Raw genomic sequence first — 23768 nt, forward strand, 5'->3', positions numbered from 1 at the left:
ACAATTGAAGCTTAAACATCAGTTGCCATCGAGTCCTTGTGTTTCTCTGTTTTCTCTGACCACTTTAATCTTTTTCGTGATGTCACCATCGTTTTCCACCAGAACATTCAAAAAACCTGATTATACAATGACCCTTTGCTCTCAACACCAACTCACCCATATTAGTCCTATTACAAGCCCTATAAATTACAAAAAAAATCAATATATATATATATATATATATATATATATATATATATATATATATATATATATATATATATATATATATATATATGGGATTATGGGTATATTTTTTTGTATGTGGGGTTTTTTTAGGTGAATAGCATGGTCGTGAGTTTTTCTTGGGAAGAGGAAGGGATGATAGGGGTATGTTTTATAGGGGAACAATGTGTAGAAATAGTGGCAGTGGTTTATTTAAATAGGAAACTAGAAGGATCTCTATCGGGAAAACAGTTAGGAGTCACTAGAACTTCATCAGGGAATATGGGGGGTGGATGAAGGATAAACGTGCGGGCCTTTTCTTCATTAAGGAATGTGTGCCAATGTGTTCTATCCTTTTGGATGGGACTAAAATATGGTAAATTAGTCCTATTTGACTCGGCCAATATTATGTATTTTTCTTGTCACGTCCGCGCCAAATGCCTGTCAAAAGAGGCTTGTTATGTTATGTGTAGTTCAATACCATCCAACAAAAAGAAGAAGAAAAGTGAAATATGTAACAGATAAATGACATCAACTAATCTTATACTCATACTCTCTTATCAGCTCTAATAGTATTCGATTTCTCAATAATAATTTGGTACTCAGTGATGATCTATCTCTCTCTCTCTCAATGTGATTTAGCTCTTTGTAATAATCTCTCTCCCTCTATCTATCTCTCTCTCTCTCTCCCTCTATCTCTCTCTCTCTCTCCCCCATCATAATAAATCTTTCACACGAGATTAAAATATAAATCGTGATATGTCTCAATCATGATCAATTTTTGACATCCCTAATTTTTTTGGGGGCCGTAAAACATTTTCTTTATGCTTATTTAAAACAGTGTCTCATTTTGAAGAATATAATATTGCGAAATTGTCCCAAAACATTTTTATTATAAGATAAAATCAGCATCAAACATTTTCAAAGAAATATTTTTCATTAATAATTTAAAAAACTCCAAATGTTATAACTGGTACACGAAGCATAAGCATAATCTAGTTGTTACAAGCCTTACAACTCTTTATTTTTTAATAGCCTTAATCTCCTTTAACACTTGGCAGATAAAATCACTTCTACCATAGCCTTCTTACCGCTACTTGTGATAGAAATGAATTGAGTGGGTCATAATTAGGAGCCTGGTAAGCACATAAGGTTTTTAACCCACTATAATATAGTTAAAATCTTTTAAATATATATTTCACACCAAATATTTAACTCGGTTATCCATTCCCATTATTCTCACCCTCTGATCCTAAAATTCTCATCTAAGGAGACCTATCCTAAAGGATCACTATAAGCAAAAAAGTATACAATATCGTTTCAGGGGTTCCATAAAAATATATATCAATAAGGTACCCTTACGTGGGGAATAAAGTACATCAAATGAATGCATAGTTCATTAACACCTATAGATTACAAGTTTACCAATTTTCTACTGGACTGTCTAGAATAGTCTGTGGTCATCATCTATCACGACCTCACATCTTTATTTTACTCTTCACAATCCTTTTCTACCCAACAATAATTTAATTATGATAAAATAAACAAATCAGTACTTTTAATAAAACATTATTTAAACCTATTAATATCATATATAACATAAGCATCGTAAATACAGAAAAATAAGTACATATAGCATTTAAGCAATTTAAATAATTTTCATCTACGTGTAAGATCAAAGTAACTACACACTTACCTGTTAAAGGTGGATGATTTACGGAAAATTTATATCTTTGACAAATACTTTTTGCTTTCCCTTTTAAACGACCTATAAATAAATATTAACAAACCTTAGTCATCGTTTTATATTTTTCGTGATTATAGTTATAGTTTCTTAGATTTTATTAATAATCCCAAATGAAGCATTGACTTATAGCTGATAAGAAATAACATGGTAAGATCGTATCGGATGTAAGATCCATTTAGCATATAAAGATATGTTGTTTGGAAAATCCACTTGAAACACCTCACTGATCTAGCCTTGTCATCATTCCCGTAAGTATATCGATCAGTATAGTTATACTGGTATTACTGATAAAATTCTATTTACAAGTTCATAATTATGATTATAAACATAATATAAGTTATACTTAAAGCACGGTAAGCACAACACAACTTACATGTTTTTTAATAGAAAACTGGACACTACGCAGGCATAACTTCAAAACCAAAAACTCTATATCACTAGGCTCTCTAGTGGTCTAGAGCTTTACTACGAATACCTAAAAAGTACTAGAATTGGGCCTCAATTGTGCAGGAGAGTTTGGAAGTGTTTGGAAGGAATTGAGCAACTAAACACGCAAGAAATCGCTTCGATGTGTAGGATTTTTCGGTGTGTGCTGCATCTTGCCACGTGTCATGATCTAAGGCCTTGTCATGGGGTGGAAGGGTGGAGTAGGATTGTTACATCTACCTCCATCTGGTGGTGCCACATGTCGCTCATCTGACGACCTGAATTTATGATTTTTCTAAAATTCAAAACTTTTGAATACAGGCTCCATTTCCGATAGTCTTTATATACACACCTAGATATTAAAAAGTACGACAACTTTAATTAGACTCCATAGGCTAATTGTCACTATTTTTGTGTTTCGTTTCGAGGAGGCTTAGAGTGTAAATAACATAACAAAATTCGTAACTTCTTCATGCTAACTCCGTTTTCGATGTTTTTTATATCCACGTGTAACTATTTTCGAGTACTACAACTTTCATTTAGATTGTTTCATCTAATAATCAACCAATTTTTATATTGATTTCTTTGTCGCACACTACCGTACTATACCACACTCGAAACTTTAAAAAATCATAACATTCTCATATGAAGTAAGATTTTGGCATTCTTTTTATCAACGCGTAGGTATCGACTAGTACTTCGACTTTTATTTTGATCACTTATATTAATTACCCATATATTTTTAACGGTTACTTTAGCCCTATTTATTTTCAACCTCAAACAAGGCACATGTATCCTACAAAATTCTAGGTTTAATCCAACCAATCTAAGATATGGAATCTCTAAGCAAAGTAATTAGATTTCTACAAGGATTGACTCAAATCGAGTCCGCTACGAATGGTATAACGAATAAGCAACATCGAAACACTGCTACCGGACACCCTAAACCAACCTCAACAATCATATATCTAAGGGTTTTAAAAATTACTACTTGCTAAAATATAGTATCAACATTCCCATTTGGTCAACACTCATTTGTATAAGAGTTTTAAAATTTCCCAAGTTAACCCATGTTCAATGCTTTGATCGTAAAACAAAATCCACAACTCCAAACGAGATAATATCAAACTGTCTGGAAATTATAATTGATTTCTCGCAACTTTGTTCTTGTGGAGATTTTGTCTAGTTCAGATAAGAATGGCTATATAGCCCTTGCAAGACAGGCCAACGAATTTATCAAGATTTAACTTTGAATCAGGAAGTCGTTTTAGGCTTTAGGGTTTGGCTTAATCCATCAAGACCTTATGATAATTCGGCGATTGAAACTCAAATGTTTGTTTTTAATCTTCTCATTCTTTCATTTAATTTATATAATCATATATGGAATTAACATTGTGACTTAACTCTTTTTCCTCATATCTTCAAATCACATGTCACTTTACATCTTAGGTACTTGTGCCATGCAAGTCGAAGTAGCGAAAATGGAAATCTTGGAATTTAGGTTTCGAGGGGAAGTCATGAGCCACTTAGAGAATTTTACTAGTTGGGTACATAAGTAACGAATGGGGTAAACCTCATGATTAGGAGTTACTAGGAAACCCCAAATTTATTTAAATGGTTGAATGGTGATCTTGTATAGTAACATTCAAAATAATCCTCTGTAATAAATGAAGTTTATTTTGCTATTTGTCATATTCCCATTCAATTAGCCAAATGTCATTTTTTGGTTATTTTGAATTTATTTTTTTCCACATGTCATTTTATGAGTTTTTTCATTTTATAAAATTCTACATAATATTTTAATGTAATAATTGCAATAAATATAGCAATAAATGGATATTAATTTTATTAATAAACTTGCCTTTTTATTTTAAAATTCCCAAAATTAAAGCTCATTAGTTTTTTTCTTTATTTAAATTATTTGTTTAAATTTAAAAAGATAAAAAAAAAACATTTATATTATAATAATTCAATATTTTTCTTATTTTCTTATAAATTCAAACTTTTCAAATATTTTGACATTTATATTTAACTTTTTTTTAATTAACCCATGTAATACATGGGTCTCACAACTAGTAAATAAATAGTTTTAATCTACTTTTGCCAAGTGTCACTCTAATACAACTCCTCGTTAATATTATGTCATGTGTCATGTATATATATTAGGCAACTCATTTCAAAATTCAAATTTATATTTTCTAATTATATGTTAAATTTGAAGTTATAGTAACTTTGAAATTTTGATATATCTCTTAATTAATAATTTATTTAAAATGATTTATTCAATATAATTGATTAATAATTATAAATTATGAAAGTTTAATTAGTTTTATAGCTCATTGTTCCCACGGGTATTAAACTAGTATATATATATATATATATATATATATATATATATATATATATATATATATATATATATATATATATGTATATATATACTCTAATAAATGAAGGTTTTTTTTGTCACTTGTCATACTCTCATTCAATTTCCCAAATGTCATTTTGTGGTTATTTTGAATTAATTTTTATTCCATATTTCATTTTATGGTTTTTTTTTATTTTATTAAATTCCACATATTATTTAAATGCATTAATAAATGCATGTTAATTTCCTTGATGAATTTTCCTTTTAATTTCAAATTACTAAATTAAAGCTTCAATAATTTCTTTTAATTATTTATCTAAATTATTTGTTTAAATTTAGAGAAAAAAACACTTTAATTTTTATAATTCAATATATTTCTCATTTTTCTTATAAATTCAAACTTCTCAAATGTTTATAATTTTATATTTAGTTTTTTCTTTTAAATAAACTCATGTAATATATGAATCTTATACCTAGTGTGTGTGTGTGTATATATATATATATATATATATATATATATATATATATATATATATATATATATATATATATATATATAACCATGGACATGCAAAATTTACTATTTGAGTGATAATTTTTTTATTTTTTTTAACTAAATTCAACAATAAATGCAATTAATATTAAACTGGAAAAAATTAATGTTTGATTTTCAACTATAAATTACTTTGATCTTATGTTCTATATGACTAGACCTCACTACATATAATCTATCAATTGAATATCAAGATGAATAAGTCCGTGATTCGTTACACATTTCTTGTGTTTCTCATCACCATCGGTAATGTCTATTATCTCTCTTTCCTGTTATTAAAAAAGTTTTAATTACAAATTCTTAGAAATGGATTTTGTTTCTCAACACTTAGCATGTGTGAGTAAATCATATAAAACCCTTACTATAACTTTTTAATGTTTATGGGGTTCTTTTGCTATTTGTTACGATAAAAATGTGAGAACATGATAGAAAACATGTTCTGGTTGGTAGATTTATTGACCATTTAAATGATCATTAGTTAGAGTTGCATAATATTACTTCAATACAATTTGTTGAGGGGTTAAATACTTAAATATTGTTTGAGACTCTGATTTAATTTAAGAGTTGATTGGAATATGTGTGTCATTTTAAAATAAATTATTATCATATGCAAAATCATACATATTATTCCAAACTTGTAGGTGTGGAGTCCCTCATGGCTCAAATTTGCACTGACACTCAATTTTTACCGCCATGTGAACGATATACATGTATTCACGTATGTCAAAGAATACATGGATATTATTCCACTGGAGCATGCAAAAATGAATTCGCATGCCATTGTTATTATGATTGTAAAGTGGACGCTGGGAATCATAGCAGTCGTGAAGACGCTCATCTACCTTTTTACCCTAATGGTGCCCCTCATAGTTTGCCTACTATTAAATAAGAATAACAAACTCTAATATTTAATCTCTACAAATGCCACTAAGATTTGTTAAGACGTTGCTTAGTTATGTGATAGATATTATGGATGTGCTCGAATAATGACAATTATTTGCATGCGGTTAATAAAGAAAATAGTTTGTAATTAACGAATAAAACACGTCATATACCATGTCTCTCCTTTGATCCACACCCAATAGACTAGAAAAGTATGGTTGATGTTGTCAAAAAGGGTAACAAATCTATCTCAAATGTTCAAAAAAGATATTAATTAATTAAGTAGTTACTATTAATAAGTAAGATACCACATCTTTTATTAAAAAAAATATGATTGTTACCTTTTTTAACAACTAAAGTTTTCATATAACCACACATTCTTGCAAGTAACTAGAATCGGTGAAACCATCACAAAGGACTTAGAATACAAACATTCCAAACAATACTACATTTGGAATCCCTGTTTTTTAACAATGAAAAAGAATTTTAACAATCGTTGCTAAAGGAAAAAATTAAGGCAAAAAGTTTTGGTAGCATTTGGTACATAGGACTCAATAAGCTCGAGGGAACCAAATAGGAAAAAAAATGGACTAAACCTTATTGACTTTTGTAGACAAAATGGACTGACCATGAGTGAAAACGGGTCTACACATATATAATCCAACATCTGATAATGGTTGCCTTGACATTTGTTAATGGTCATAGCTACTTTTTGCTAATCTCATATAATAACTATTTTTTATTAAAAATACAACGGTGATAATAATTTTCAAAAATCTTGAATTTTGAACTATGAATCCATATATAAAGTTAGTTCGAAAATCATAGGTTTCGAACTTGACTAGAAATTTTCAAACATGGTTCGAAAATTATGATTTTTTGAAACAGGCTATGCTTTTCGAACTCTTAATTTATGACGTAAAGCATCTTCAAATAAATTTTTTTCTTTTTCAAAATTCTCGAACTCGTAACGATTTTTTGAACTTAGTATAATTTTCAATACTTTAATTTCTAACATAAACTTATTTCGAAATTTACGTATAGGAAAATTTAGAACACAATTATGATTTTTGAAGTGCTTTTACTATAAAAGGTAGTTCAAAATTCTTAAACTAACATAAAATCTTTTTGAATACTGTAATAACAATGTGGTAATAGCAATGCACATTCTCTAAGGACGTATATATAACCATTTTTCATATTTCTCAATTAAAAGATTATCAAAAGCGAGAAATCAAGATCCATTTTTCACATTCTCCTAGGGCGTACATATATTGATTTGAAATGTGTTTTATATAATGGAGCAAGGCTACGAGTTATAGAATTAGGTAATCGTGTTATAAAAGCAAAGATAATATCTGAAAGTAATATAGAAAACCGTACGTTTATTCCAAAAATGTATTTTTCACATTTTTAATAAGAAAATTCACACTGTCTATATGTTTTACGATGACAATAAATAAGAGTAAATGACAGTTGCTATTAAATGTATGGTGGTTTTTTAGAAAACCAATGCTCACATATGGGCTGTTGTATGTTGTAATGTTGTATTATCCAATGTTAAAAGAAGAGATAGATTTATTTTGTACTCAAATAAGTATTTGGAAATTTGTAATTCTATTCGATTATTTAAAATATGGTAAAAGGTTTTATATTAGTATATATGGAATTACTTATTTATTCATCACTTCATTTGCATTTAATCAAATGCATTGATATTTTACGTTTTTTTAGTAACTCATGTAGTACACGAGTCTCATACCTAGTTATTAAAATATGAATTGGATAAACATAATTTCATTTTAATCAAATGCACATTCATCGAAACCAAACATCAGTTACCATTGAGTCCTTGTGTTTCTCTATTTTCTACGACCACTATAATCTTCTGCATGCAGTCACCATCATTTACCACCAGAACATTTAAAAAAAATAGATGAGACGATGACCCTTTTCTACCAACACCAACTCATCCATATAAGCTCTATTACAAACCCTATAAATTACAACAAAATCGAAAAAATCTGTTGTAACGCCTGTAGATCAGGGCTAGTCAATTTAGAGACGATAAGCATCAAAAATGACTTTTTGATGGAAGATTATTTAGAAGGATTAATCTTAACTAAGTTGTAGTATATGTTACAAGGATTATGTACATATAAAGAACGCCGAAATCCAAGTTATAACGAAGAAGTTATGACCTGTCGAAGTTTTGCGACAGAACCTGCACGACACAGCGCGACGTAAATAGTGAATTTACGTAAAAGTGATGTTTGTCCTTAGTGATCAAAACAAAAGTCTTAGTGCTCGTTAAACCGAGAGCGTGCATAAAAAGAACGCCCAAATTTGACTTCGTATGTGGAAGTTATGATTTTTCGAAGTTTCGGCTTAGCAGTGTACAGCCCGAACTTTGAATATGAGATCGAGCGATATTTATCTGAAACAATCTAAACAAGAATTGAAGATCAAGTCGATAGCAGTGACGATCAAGCCCACGACGTGGAAACACTGTCCACGACGTGGAAAATGAGAAAACAACCCTATAAATAGATTTGAAGGGGCAGCCATTTGTGGTTGCCAAATCTCTTCTCTCTCACCCGCATTGCATCGATTTACGTGCAAAGAAATACCCTCAAAGCCCCAGTATCATCCCAAGACTCGAAGCAAGTACCCAAGCCCGAAGATCCCGCGAAGAAAAGAGTTTCTGAGCCGAAGCTCTGCCCGCAAGAAGTCCGGTGTGTGAAGATATCCCGGATTCATCAGAGAATTTCTACTTCTACAAGCCGTAGTGCTGTCCGATCATCTTCTGATCAAGTGAGTGTGTGGTTATTTTCTTCTAACACATAAATATGAAGTATTCACTTTGAAATACGTGTTATGTGTATATATTTATAGTGTTGTTTATTTGGAGCGAGTGTATAGTCCCTTTCACAAACACGATTTTAATACAAGTATTGTCTGAATGTATTAAGTATATGTTTTGGTGAGAGTGTAGTCACTCTCTTTTAACACATAAATATGAAGTATTTGCTATGAAATACATGCTATGTGTTTATATGCTGTTGTTTATTTGAGATAAGTGTGGAATGGATGTTTTATATGGTTTTTAAATGACTTAAACTGTACGTGCATTTTATATCTACTAATATGTTGTGTAGAACATGGGTGGATGAGATAGTTGGTATGTGATAAAATGATGAGGTAAATGATGAGATATGTAAGATGATTAAGAATGATATTGGCAGATGCACCAATTAGAGAATGTCATAATTCTAGTAGATGCGCTTAAGAATAATATTGGTAGATGCACCAAATAGAGAATGTCATAATACTAGAATATGCGCTTATAGGGTAATCCTCGCAGATGCGCTTATAGGATATGTCGGTAGATGCGCCTAAAAGAGAATGTCATAAACCTGGCAGTCGCGCCTCATAGTGTATGACGTAATCTTGGCAGAGGCGGTTAACGGATGATGTTGATAGATGCGCCTTATGTAGCAATAGATTTTGTGCCAATTCCTTAAGTCAATCCTTAGGAATGAATGAATGATGGGTAGTTGAATTCTTAGGGTAAAATCCTAAGAAATAAAGAAGATAATGGGGATGGGTAATTGGGTTGATTGTTTGATGGTTGAATATAATAATTATATTATTGTCGGTCGAAAACCCTATATACTCACCAGGCTCCCAAGCTTGACCCACTCCGTTTTCTTTGTATTACAGGTAATGGCACAAGAGTATAAGTTGGTGGACTTGACGAGAGATTTTGGATTATAGATTAGTAGTTATAAATGACTGTTGTAAGGTCTATTTTATATTGTTTATGCTTTTGGTCTGTATCGGAACATGACATCCCGAGATTTTGTTATTTAATGAAAATACATTTCTTTAAAGAAATGCTTTGATAAATTTTTATCACATTTTATTTTAGGAACAAATTCCGCAACTGTTTTCTTTAAAAGATTACTCTGATTTTATAAAACAAAGCATAAACAAATCGGTCTTTTATGGCTGTGAATTTGGGGATGTCACAATTGGTATCAGAGCATTAGTTTAAACGAACTAGGAATTTGTAGGATTCCTAGACTTAAACTTAGATTGCTAAGCGATGATTGTGAGATGAGTGTCTACCATATTTTAGACACAAATACTAGTATATTTTAGGAAAGATGCCTAAAATGATTTTATGTGCTAAATGCTATATGTTTGCCATATATGATATTGTTTGTTCGGATCTATGGTCTGATGCCGACCGGATCTGGAAACCTTATGTGTTTAGGATTCTAAGCGTACGACTACGATATTAGAAGTAACATGTAAACGTTTCGGAGTGATAAGGAGATTTATACGTCTATTGTAAATAAAGCTTTTTATTTTAAATTCTCGCCCGATACACTGAATGTCTGCTTGGATGTACAAAACGTTATGGAGAAGAATCATAGAGAATTGTGTAAATGGAGGAAATGAAAGGCTTATGATAGTGATTGACACGTATCGGAAGATATCGTAAGAGTGGTATCTTGCCTTTAGAATATGTTTGATAAAATAACGCAAGGTTTAGAGGAGTACGTTATGTCCGAAATTCACCTTCGATTGGCAGGATGATGGAACAATTGGTGTTATTAAGGAAGTTGTCCCATCGGATGAACTTTCCACCACCAACCAAGTTGAAGCTGGATTGATGAATGGAGATACGCATTGAAGAAGTCGTAGTAGAGTCTAGGAAATTTCATGATTATTTGGACACATCCGTATGTGTTAAGTTGTTTTGTGATTTCAGGACTTGGGGACTGCGAGACAATACTTGGGACGAGTATGAGTAGGTGTGAATAGTAGTAGAGATCTATACTACTGGAAGCACAAGACTCATGCTTGGATCGGGGAAAGTCACAAGGTTACCAAGAAGCTAGTAATTGGTCACTTTTTATTCAAGTATGTCGTTACCATCGTTTCGGTAATGACTAATGAGATGATTGTTATTCCGACCCTAGTGGTCATATCAAATTGAGTCCGACTACGATGAGTTTGTTACGTGGTTCATGGAACCAAGTTCGATGTAACATCTGACTTAAGTGAGAAGATTGAAATCAATGCGACCAATAGCATTACGCTCGTTGTTAAAGAAGTTTGTAGCTAAAGATGCTATGTGCTAAAATGTGATTATATCACATTAGATTATGAAGGAATGTATATTCCATTCTAGAATTTGACTCTAAAGGACCTGAGCCTAAGCTATACATCATACGATGAGAGGTCATTAGAACATGACCCATCGGTCTATTACAATAGATAAAGGAAAGTACTTATCCAAAGGAGAAGAAGGAGTCCTCAATAAATATTTATTTGGTAACTCGAAGGTTACCATTGAAAGTCCAACATAGTACGAAGAGGAGATGCAATATTGAGCATCACGGTTATTACTTAGGATGGAAAGACAATGTATGGAATCATTATACGAGCCCTATTTCGTTGATGATTGCGGGACGTAATCATCCTAAGGGGGGAGATAATTTTAACGCCCGTAGATCAGGGCTAGTCAATTTAAAGACGATAAGCATAGAAAATGACTTTTTAATGGAATATTATTTAGAAGTATTAATCATAACTAAGTTGTAGTATATGTTACAAGGATTTTGTACATATAAAGAACGTCGAAATCCGAGTTATAACGAAGAAGTTATGACCTGTCGAAGTTTCGCGACAGAACCGGCACGACACAGCGCGGCGTAAATAGTGAATTTACGTTAGAGTGATGCTTGGCCTTACCGATCAAAACGAAAGTCGTAGTGTTCGTTAAATCGAGAGCGTGCATAAAAAGAACTCCCAAATCTAACTTCGTATGAGGAACTTATGATTTTTCGAAGTTTCGGCTTAGCAGTGTACAGCCCGAACTTCGAATATGAGATCGAGCGATATTTATCCGAAACAATCTAAAAGAGAATTGAAGATCTCATCGATAGTAGTCCAACGGTGAAAAGACAGACGAAAACGGACGTCAGACGAAGGAGTTCTGATTTTCGAACTGAGTTTTCCTGTCTCGCCCTACTAAAAATAATATATTAATAATATATTAAAAATAAATTCAAAATTATCTGACGGAGTCTAAATGAAAGTTGTAGATCATGTTCTCACCTACGCGGCGATATAAAGAGCGTTGAAAACGAAGTTCGTATGCGAAAGTTATGAATTTCTGAAGTTCGTGCCGCGAAACCCCAAGACTGTCAGAGACCACGACGTGGAAACAGTGCCCACGACGTGGCATGTTTTCTGACGCCTCCTGGAGTCTGCTAGACCCAATTTTCAATGACACATGCAGTGACGATCAAGCCCACAACGTGGAAACACTGTCCACGACATGGAAAATGAGAAAACAGCCTTATAAATAGATTTGAAGGGGCAGCCGTTTGTGGTTGCCAAATCTCTTCTCTTTCACCAGTATTGCATTGATTTACGTGCAAAGAAATACCCCTGAAGCCCCGGTATCATCCCGAGACCCGAAGCAAGTCCCGAAGCCCGAAGATCCCGCAAAGAAAAGAGTTTCTGAGTCGAAGCTCTGCCCGCAAGAAGTCCGGTGTGTGAAGATATCCCGGATTCATCGGGAGAATTTCTACTTCTACAAGCCGTAGTGCTGTCCGATCATCTTCTGATCAAGTGAGTGTGTGGTTACTTTCTTCTAACACATAAATATGAAGTATTTGCTTTGAAATACATGTTATGTGTGTATATATATTGTTGTTTATTTGGAGTAAGTGTATAGTTCCTTTCACAAACACGATTTTAATACAAGTATTGTCTGAATGTATTAAGTATATGTTTTGGGTGAGAGTGTAGTCACTCTCTTTTAACACATAAATATGAAGTATTTGCTATGAAATACGTGCTATGTGTTTATATGCTGTTGTTTATTTGAGATAAGTGTGGAACGGATGTTTTATATGGTTTTTTAATGAGTTAAACTGTATGTGCATTTTATATCTACTAATATGTTGGGTAGAACATGGGTAGATGAGATAGTTGGTATCTAATAAAATGATGAAGTAAATGATGAGATATGTAAGATGATTAAGAATGATATTGGCAGATGCACCAATTAGAGAATGTCATAATTCTAGCAGATGCGCTTAAGAATAATATTGGTAGATGCACCAAATAGAGAATGTCATAATACTAGCAGATGCGCTTATAACGTAATCTTGGCAGATGCGCTTATAGGGTAATCCTGGCAGATGCGTTTATAGGATAATGTCGGCAGATGCGCCTAAAAGAGAATCCTGACAGTCGCGCCTCATAGTGTATGACGTAATCCTGGCAGAGGCAGTTAAAGGATGAAGTTGGTAGATGCGCCTTATGTAGCAATAGATTTTGTGCCAATTCCTTAGGTCAATCCTTAGGAATGAATGAATGATGGGTAGTTGAATTCTTAGGGTAAAATCCTAAGAAATAAAGAAGATAATGAGGATGGGTAATTGGGTTGATTGTTTGATGGTTGAATATAATAATTATATTATTGTGGGTCAAAAACTCTATATGCTCACCAGGCTCCCAAGCCTGACCCACTCAGTTTTCTTTGCATTACAGGTAATGGCACAAGAGTATAAGTTGGTGGACTTGACGAGAGATTTTGGATTATAGATCAGTAGTTCTAAATGACTGTTGTAAGGTCTATTTTATATTGTTTATGCTTTTGGTCTGTATCAGAACATGACATCCCGAGATTTTGTTATTTAATGAAAATACATTTCTTTAAAGAAATGCTTTGATAAATTCTTATCACATTTTGTTTTGGGAACAAATTCCGCAACTGTTTTCTTTAAAAAATTACTCTGGTTTTATAAAACAAAGCATAAACAAATCGGTCTTTTCTGGCCGTGAAATTGAGGATGTCACATCTATGGAATTATCGATTTATTTCGTTGTATGTGAAGGTTTTTTGTAGGTGAATAGGGTGGTCATGAGTTTTTCTTAGGAACAGGAAGGGGTGATAGTGGTAAGGTTTATCGGTGAAGAGGGTGTATAAATGGTGGAGTGGTTAATTTCAATAGGAAAGGGGAGGGATCTCTATCAGGAAAATAGTTGGAGTCATTAGAACTTCATCAGGGAAGGGTGGGGGGAGTGCATGAAGGATAAATGTGAGGGTCTTTTCGTCATTAAGCATTGTGTGCCAATGTGTTCCACCCTTTTGGATGGGACTAAAATATTTTAAATTAATCCTATTTGACTCGACTAATATTATGTATTGTTCTTGTCATGTCTGCGCCAAATGCCTCTCTAAAGAGGCTTGCTCTATTATGTCTAGTTCAGTACCATCCACCAAACGCTACCTTAGGCACCAAAAATGTAACGCCCACGTTTTCATACCAAGTATACCCCAAAATTTTCATTTCCCATTTAAATTTTATAAATAATTTTGGTGTACATTGACACTCTAGTATACAAGAAGTTATCACAAGGATCTTATTGGCCTCAAGTGTAGGATCGAGTTTGGCGTCATAATAATATGCCTGCAAAAATAATCATCATAGAAATGCAAGTCTTGTGTCTTACTGAATAATATCTCCAATAATATAATCATATAAATCACATATATCGTAATTAATTAATCATCACTAATATGTAACAGACAAATTACAATAATTAATGGTATACTCATACTCTCTTATTAGCTCTAATAGCATTTAATTTCACAATAATAATTTGTTACTCAGTAATGATCTATCTTTCTCTCTCTCTCTCTCTCTCTCTCTCTCTCTCTCTCTCTCTTCTTTCTTTCTCTCTCTCTCTCTCTCTCCCTATCATAATCAATCTCTCACTCGAGATTAAAATCTGAATCGTGATCTGTCTCAAACATGATCAATCTATGACATCCCCGATTTTCATGGGGGCCGCAAAACTTTGTATTTATGCTTATTTAATATAAAGTATCATTTTGAAGAATATACTAGTGCGAAATTGTCCCAAAATATTTTTATTGTATCATAAAATCATCATCAAACATTTTTCATTAATATTTAAAAACCCCGAATAACTAATATAGGAAGGATAAGGATAATCTAGTCATTACAGGCCTTACAACTCTTTATTTATCAATAGCCTTAATCTTCTTTAACACTTGGAAGATACAATCACGTTTTTCATAACCTTCTTACTGCTACTTGTGATACAAATAAATGAAGTTGTTCAGGATTGGGAGTCTGGTGAACACATAGGGTTTTCAACCTACAATAATATAATTAAAATCTTTTAAATATATATTTCACACCAAATATCTAACTCGATTTCCCGTTCCCGTATTCTCACTATGTAATACTAAAATGCTAATCTGAAGGGACCTATCCTAAAGGATCACAATAAGCAACTAATATACAATATCGTTTCAGAGGCTCCATGAAAATATTCGTCAATAAGGTAACCTTGGGGGGGGGGGGGGGGGGGAGTACGTCAAATGAACGCATAGTTCATTAACACATACATATTACAATTTTGCAATGTTCCATTGGAGTGTCTAGAATTGTCCTTGGTGATCATCTATACTCTCTTAGATAACTTAATCATCAGTACAATAGTACTATAAATATGATGACCTCACATCTTTATTTTACTCTTTACAACCCTTTGCTACCCAAAAATAATTTAATATGATAAAATAAATAAATGAACGCTTTTAATAAAATACAATTTAAACCAAGTAAAATCATATATAACACAAGTATCATAAATATTGAAAAATAAGGACATATAGCATTTAAGCAATTAAAAACTTTGTATCTATGTGTATGATGAAAGTAACTATATAATCACATGTTAAAGGTGGATAGTTAGCGAAAAAGTTATATCTTTGACAAATACTTTTTGCTTTTTTTAAAAGGACCTATAAATAAATATTACTAAACCTTATTCATCATTTTATATTTCTCGTGATTATAACTATACTTTCTCGGATTTTATAAATAATCCCAAATGAATCACTGACTTAGCATATAAAGATATATATACTATTTGGAAAATCCACTTGAAACACCTCACTGATCTAGCATTGTCATCATTCCCGTAAGTAGATCGATGAATATAGCGACTGGTATTACTGATAAAGTTCTATTTGTAAGTTCATACTAATGATTATAAACATAAATATAAGTTATACTTAAAGCATGGTAAGAACAACTCAACTTACATGTTGTTTAACATAAAATCAGACACTTCGCGAGCATAACTTCAAAACCGAAAACTCTATTTCACCAGGATCTCTAGTGCTCTAGAGCTTCGCTACTAACGCCTAATAAGTACTAGAAATGGGCCTAAATGGTGTAGGAGAGTTTGGAAGGAATTAAACACCTAAACATGAAAAAAAATTACTTATATATATATAGGATTTTTCATAGTGGACGCCGCATCCTGCCACGTGTCATGATTCGAGGCATTGTCGTGGGGAGGAAGGTTGGAGTAGCATTGTTACATCTACCGCCCTCTAGTGGTGCAATGTGTCGCTCATCCGACAGCCTGAATTTATGATTTTTTTAAAATTCAAAATTTTCACATACAAACTCCGTTTCCAATGGTCTTTATATCCACGCGTAGCTATCAAAGAGTAATAGTGTAATACAACTTTAGTTTAGACTTCATCGCCTAAATTTCACTTTATTTTTTGTGTTTAGGTTCGAGGAGGCTTGGACTGTAAATAACACTACAAAATTTGAAACTTCTTCATACAAACTCCGTTTTCAACGTTCTTTATATCTACGTGTAGCTATTTCTGAGTACTACAACTTTCATTATATTTTTTTTGTCTAACAATCAACCGATTTTTATCTCGATTTCTTTGTCGCACACTACTATACTATGTCACACTCGAAGCTTCGAAAAATCATAGCTTTATCATACGAAGTCAGATTTTGGCATTCTCTATATCAACGCATAGGTATTGACGAGTACTTCAACTTTCATTTATATCATTTATCCTAATTACCCATTTATTTTTAACGGTTACTATAGCCTTATTTATTTTCAACCTCAAATAGGGCACATGTATCCTACAAAATTCTAGGTTAAATCCAACCAATCTAAGATATGGAATCTCCCAACAAAGTAATTAGATTTCCACAAGGATCGACTAATCTCGAATCTGCTGCGAGTGGTATAATGAATAAGCAACATCTAAACACCGCTACCGAACACCCTAAACCAACCCAAACAATCATATCTCTAAGGGTTTTAAAAATTACTACTTGTTAAAATATAGTATCAACATTCCCATTTGGTTAACACTCATTTATATAAGAGTTTTAGAATTTCCCATGTTGACCATGTTCAATGGTTTGATCATAAAACAAAATCCACAACTCCAAACGAGATAATATCAGACATTCTAGAAACTAGAATCGATTTCCCACAACTTTGTTCTTGTGGTGATTTTGTCTAGTTCATACAAGAATGGCCATACAACCCCTGCAAGACACGCCAACGAATCTTTCAAGATTTAACTTTGAATCAAGAAGTCGTTTTAGGATTTAGGGTTTGGCTTAACCCATCACAACCTTAGGATAATTCGTTGAATGAGAGTAAAATGTTCATTATAAATCTTCTCATTCTTTCAATTAAGTTATATAATCATGTATTAGGACATAAAATCATAAATTTAATTAAAAAATGGTAACATTAAACACTTCAAAATAGACATTTTGAACATAAAAGAATTCCGAAATTTGAAGATCAAATTTACAATGAAGCATTTATGAGTAAGTGATAGTTTTTTAAAAGCTGAAAAATAAATGATTATTATTATTATTATTTAAAAAAAGTTATTTATAATGGTTAGTTTATAAATGAGACTAAAATGTTCATTATAAATCTTCTCATTCTTTCAATTAAGTTATATAATCATGTATTAGGACATAAAATCATAAATTTAATTAAAAAACGGTAACATTAAACACTTCAAAATAGACATTTTGAACATAAAAGAACTCCGAAATTTGAAGATCAAATTCACAATGAAGCATTTATGAGTAAGTGATAGTTTTTTAAAACTGAAAAATAAATGATTATTATTATTATTATTATTTAAAAAAAGTTATTTATAATGGTTAGTTTATTCAATTTTCAAAAATATAAATTAATAAAGGTTGCCTATTAATTAAAAAAATTACGATCATTTTAGTTTAAAATGGTTTCGGTTTAACAAAGAAATGTATTTATTTTTACTTAACCATTGACTTTTATTTTTTTATAAAGGCGCCACATACTGTTATAGAATTGCTTTCAGGCAACCACAAAACTTAGATTTGTATGAAAATCGTTGTATTTTTGTATATTTTTAGTTTAACCACTAATTTTTTTTTTCTCGTTTAACCTTCAGAACTTAATTTTTATGATTTAACAACAAAAACTTTAAAAAAGATTAATTTAACCACAAAAATTGTATTCTTTAAAAATCCTACCATTACAAGATATACGAAAATTTTCCGGTTATTTTGATGAAATACAAATCACTTAAATGTAAAAAATTACTAAGCACAAGTCCTTTTTAATGTTTTAAAATCAAGTTATTGTATACCAACAAGGGTTGAACCAGAAAAAAAAATGCAAAGTAGTAAGGGTTGAATGAGAAAAAAGAAAATTTCATTGGTTATATCAAGAAAATAACCATTAAAGAGCTTCTAGCCCAGCGGTATCAGATGGTACTCTCCCTCTTTGAGGTCGAGGGTTCAAGTCCCGTCGTGGACATATGTGGAATTAGGTGTTAGTTTAGGAGTAGATTAGTATATATTTGTATTTGTCTTTTAAAAAAAAAGGAAAATAACCAATGATTAGACAATAAATAAATAATAATAGTTTTTTAAAGAATCTATCTAAATAAAACTATGATTAATAATTAGATTTTTCTTCAACCTTACCATGAAGATTAAATTCATTTAACTTAAATTTTGCACCATATAAATCCAAAAAAAAAATTATTTAATCATTAAGAATTTTTTAAAGGTTGGACTCAACTTCAACTGCACAGTTTATCAAAAGCGTATACATTATACGTACTCACAGTATCAAATAGATATTACATTGAACATGCATACATAAAATCAAATTTAATTCTTATATGTTTGTTTTTATTTTTCTGATAAAATATATAGAAAATCCGAGTTTTATATGCATAAATCTACCCTAATAAATGAAAATGACTTTCCCACATGTCATTCTCTCATAAAATTAGTCACATGTCATTTTGAAAAAAATTGAGATATATTTATTTTCCACTTGTCATTATTTTAATTTCATTTTCAATATATTATTAATTTAGTTTCCATAAATTAAATCTACCATAATAACTATTAATTTCAAATTTTAAATTTTAAATTTCAATTTCAATTTTAAATAAATTTACAGTTTAAACCTTTATGTTTAATATTTTGTTATCATTAACCCGTTTAGTACACACTAAACACATAATTTTAATTTATTTATTCTTTTGCATGTTTTTTTCTCATAATTTTCACTTATTTCAATTTTAAATTCAAATAAAATTTCTATTTAATCGTTCGTACTTAACATTTTGTATTAATAAACCCGTATAATATACGAGTATAATAATAAAATACATCAATGTACATATACTTGGGTCCCTTGTTATGTCGAATCACTTTGAGTGTACTTTTTGTTTTTGGTAATTTATTTGGAGTTATTCATTTTTGGACGGTCAATTTTGACTTGGAGTTATATGACCCATTTTCCTGACCCATAATTAAATGTTCATGGGTAAATTCCAAAAAAATATGAGATTTGTTGATATTTTTTAATGGACGAAAGATTTTTTTATTATTAAAGGAGTGTTTGGGATTGGTTATTTAATTATGTTTTTTAGTAAAACTAATTATTAGTATATACGGTGTCAAAATACAGTTTAAGACAACAAGTTTAGATTAATTTATTTGAAATTAAAATGCAATGAGTTTAATAATTTTTTTTGCGTGTTTAACAAATTTAGATTATATATATAACTAGGTGTAAGACATATGTAGTTCATGGATTTATTAAAAAACAGTAAATATAAATATCTAAATATTTAAGAATTTTATATTTATAGGAAAATAAGTAAATAATAAATTATTAAAATTAATTTTTTTTTATCTTTTAAATTTAAATAAATAAACAAAATAAAGTAATGAACTTTAATTTGAAAATTTTAAAATACGAAGATAACTACATTAGTGAAATTGATATGAATTTATTATTATATTTATTATAATTATTACATTAAAGTATTATGTGAAATTTATTAAAATAGAAAAACTCATAAAATGAAATGACATGTAGAAAAAAAATTAATTCAAAATAACCATAAAATAACATTTAACAAATTGAATGTGAATGTTACATGTGGAAAAGAACTTCATTTATTAGAACAAATATTTGCTTTTTATATACAAATGTATAGCAATTTGTTTACAATTACTGTTAATAATATTTTAGTAAAAGGTTTATATCGATAAATGTTGTTAACGTTTAACATTTTATAGCTTATGCGTTAAATCAAATAAAAAGATTAACAGTGGCGGACCTATGTAGGGCATTGGAGGTCCCGGACCACTGCTCAATTTCCGGCATGTAGTATATATATATATATATATATATATATATATATATATATATATATATATATATATATATATATATATATATATATATATATATATATATATATATATATATTTGGTTTTTTCTATTAGGTGCATCCGTTTGAAGTATGAGGGACACCCCTACTTAAACAGTCTGCGTCCGCCACTGAAAATTAATAGCGTGAAAGAAAATGTATTTAGTTGATTTTTTTATTAAAAGTTTGAAGTTTTTATTTTAGAGTCAAGGTAATATGTGATTACTTAACTTTGGTTTTACTACTTAACTTTGGTTTTATTACCATTTGGTGATTTAAATTGATTTAAGTTCTAAAAAAATCATTAAATTTGTCATTACTTTTTTTTTTGTTAAAACTGTCGATATCAACGACAACATTATATATATATATATATATATATATATATATATATATATATATATATATATATATATATATATATATATTGGTTCCCTTGAGGTTAACATAAAATTAGAGATGTTGAGATAACCTTATATACATTTGATTATCGGATCCTAATTGAACAAATTTAAGCTGTGGCATAATTGTAATTAAAGTTGATTTGTTAAAGTTAACGACGTTAGTAGGCTCGTTAGGGCTATTATCGTCATTTTAGACATCATATCAAATCGTTTACGTAGAGATGATGATGAAGGCTACGATTATATTGTAAAACCGACTACGTCTGTTCTCCTTCAAAATTTCACTCACAAAAACCTTTACAAAAACTCTATTTTCTTTCTTTATTGCATTAAGTTCTAGATTTCCATTGTTATTTTTTCAAATTAAGTCGAAAAATCAGTATTGTCTAGAAAAACATATTAACGAAATCGCATCTTTGTTAATCGAAATGAAATGTTAGAATGTGATTATTTTCTCATTATGTTGTTTAAGTTGTTAATTGTAGTTTTTTGTTCATAATGTCGATTTTTTTTAAAGGTATGTATTATAATCATAATTGATTTTGTGATTTTTAAATGGAATGATATTTTGTAGTTATAGTTATATGTTTATAGTTAGATCTAATCATAAATAATTACATACATTTGTTTATGTAGGAAACCAATTTGAATTTGAAGATGATTATCAACAATCTAAAGAGAAAAAGGTCAAAGAAGACTAATGATAAATGTACGTTTTTATATCATTTGTGATTGTATGAGTTAAAATCATACTTTATTAATCATGTGCATTTTTGTTCTATATTAATAACTAATTATGTTAATTTTTGTTTCTAGTAAATGCTTTTTTTTTATGAAAAGGAAAGTCCAGAAGTTTTAGAGAAAAGGTCCAAGATTAAAAATGATAAGGATATGTTTTTGCAATCATAAGTGATTATGTTTCTTCATTTGTAACTGACTATATGTATTTTTTTTACTAACACTATGCATGTAAAAATATTTGTAGTTAAAAAATATCTATCTATATCTATATCTATCATACTATACTTATAAATGAGACATTTTTCCTATCATCTCATGCATTTGAAACCCCCACATAAATTTCCAAGCACCTCATGCATTTCAAACCCCCACACCTTTTCACCTTCAAAGTAATTAATCACACATCATGAAAGTTTTATAACTTTTATAATATGTTTAATAAACAATTAATAGATAGTCTACTATAAAAATGTCATTCTCTTTGAGTAAACACACAAATACAAATCACATACAAAATTCATAAAGAAAACAAGTTTAAAGGTTTTGTGTTGGTTTGAGTTCTTTGGACCATTTTTTTGAGCCATGTTATCATATTAAAGTTTTTAATTTGTACGTTTGTTATATACTAATTCTTTTTTTCTTGGTTTAAGTATTCTTTTAAGACAATCATTATATGTCGTGGTTAAAACTTCAATGTAAATTAGATTAGATTCATGTTATCGATCGAAAGTGATGTAGATAATATTTAATTAAATATTGTATATATGTTTGTATGTTTGTGTTGCTTTAAAGTAATAATTAATTAAAAATCATGGATATGTAATATTATCCATAATATCCATGTACATCTCTTTTAAAATATAAATTGTCTATCTTACCATTTCATATTTTATTAAATGTTTAACATTTTAATTATAATAATAAGTGTTTTTTAAAAGTTTTTTTTCCCATTTATTAATAATAGTAACTGGTTTTAAGACTAATGAACCATAATTATAAATAATAAAATCAAATTATAAAAATCATGGATATGTCATATTATCCGTGCAAGTCTCTTTTGAAATGCAAATTGTCTATCTTATCAGTTTATTATTTAGTGTTTGTTTTATATTTTAATAGTAATATTAAGGGTTTTTTAAAAGTCTTTTTTAACTTATTAATAATAATAAGTGGTTTAAAACTAAAGAACAATAATTTTAAATGATAATAACATCAATTTATAAATTACATAATGTTAACAACAAATAAATTGTATTTGAAATGAACTTCATTATTGAAATTAGAAAATAATCACGTAATAACAATTGTTAAAAATAATATTGAATAGATAATTATATTTAATTTTATTAATGAGGAATATAGGTTGATGTCAATGAATAATATTGTTCAAAATATTATGTCAAAGTTAATGTCAATAACATAACAATTTTAAAATTATATTTTTAAACATTTTAACAATATATTTTAACCTACGTTGCGCAACGTGCAAGAATTCGACTAGTCATACTATACTATAAAGGAAACATTTTCCCATTAACCACATCAATTTGAAACTCCTAACTATTTTTCCTATCACCATATTCATTTGAAACTCCCACTACTTTTCAATTTCTTTCTAATAATGATTATAAATTGGTTAATAAGGTTAAATAAATATCAAACTAAAAGTGTAATAGTAAATAAACTAAATTTCAATATTAAAATAATATCTTTACTTCTACTTATAAACTTATGTCTTTAACTTTTAACATATTATAATTAATATATGAGATTTAATATGTTGTTGTATTTAACCATTATCA

The sequence above is a fragment of the Lactuca sativa genome, chromosome 5 (assembly GCF_002870075.4).
Source record: "Lactuca sativa cultivar Salinas chromosome 5, Lsat_Salinas_v11, whole genome shotgun sequence".
Classification (NCBI taxonomy): domain Eukaryota; kingdom Viridiplantae; phylum Streptophyta; class Magnoliopsida; order Asterales; family Asteraceae; genus Lactuca; species Lactuca sativa.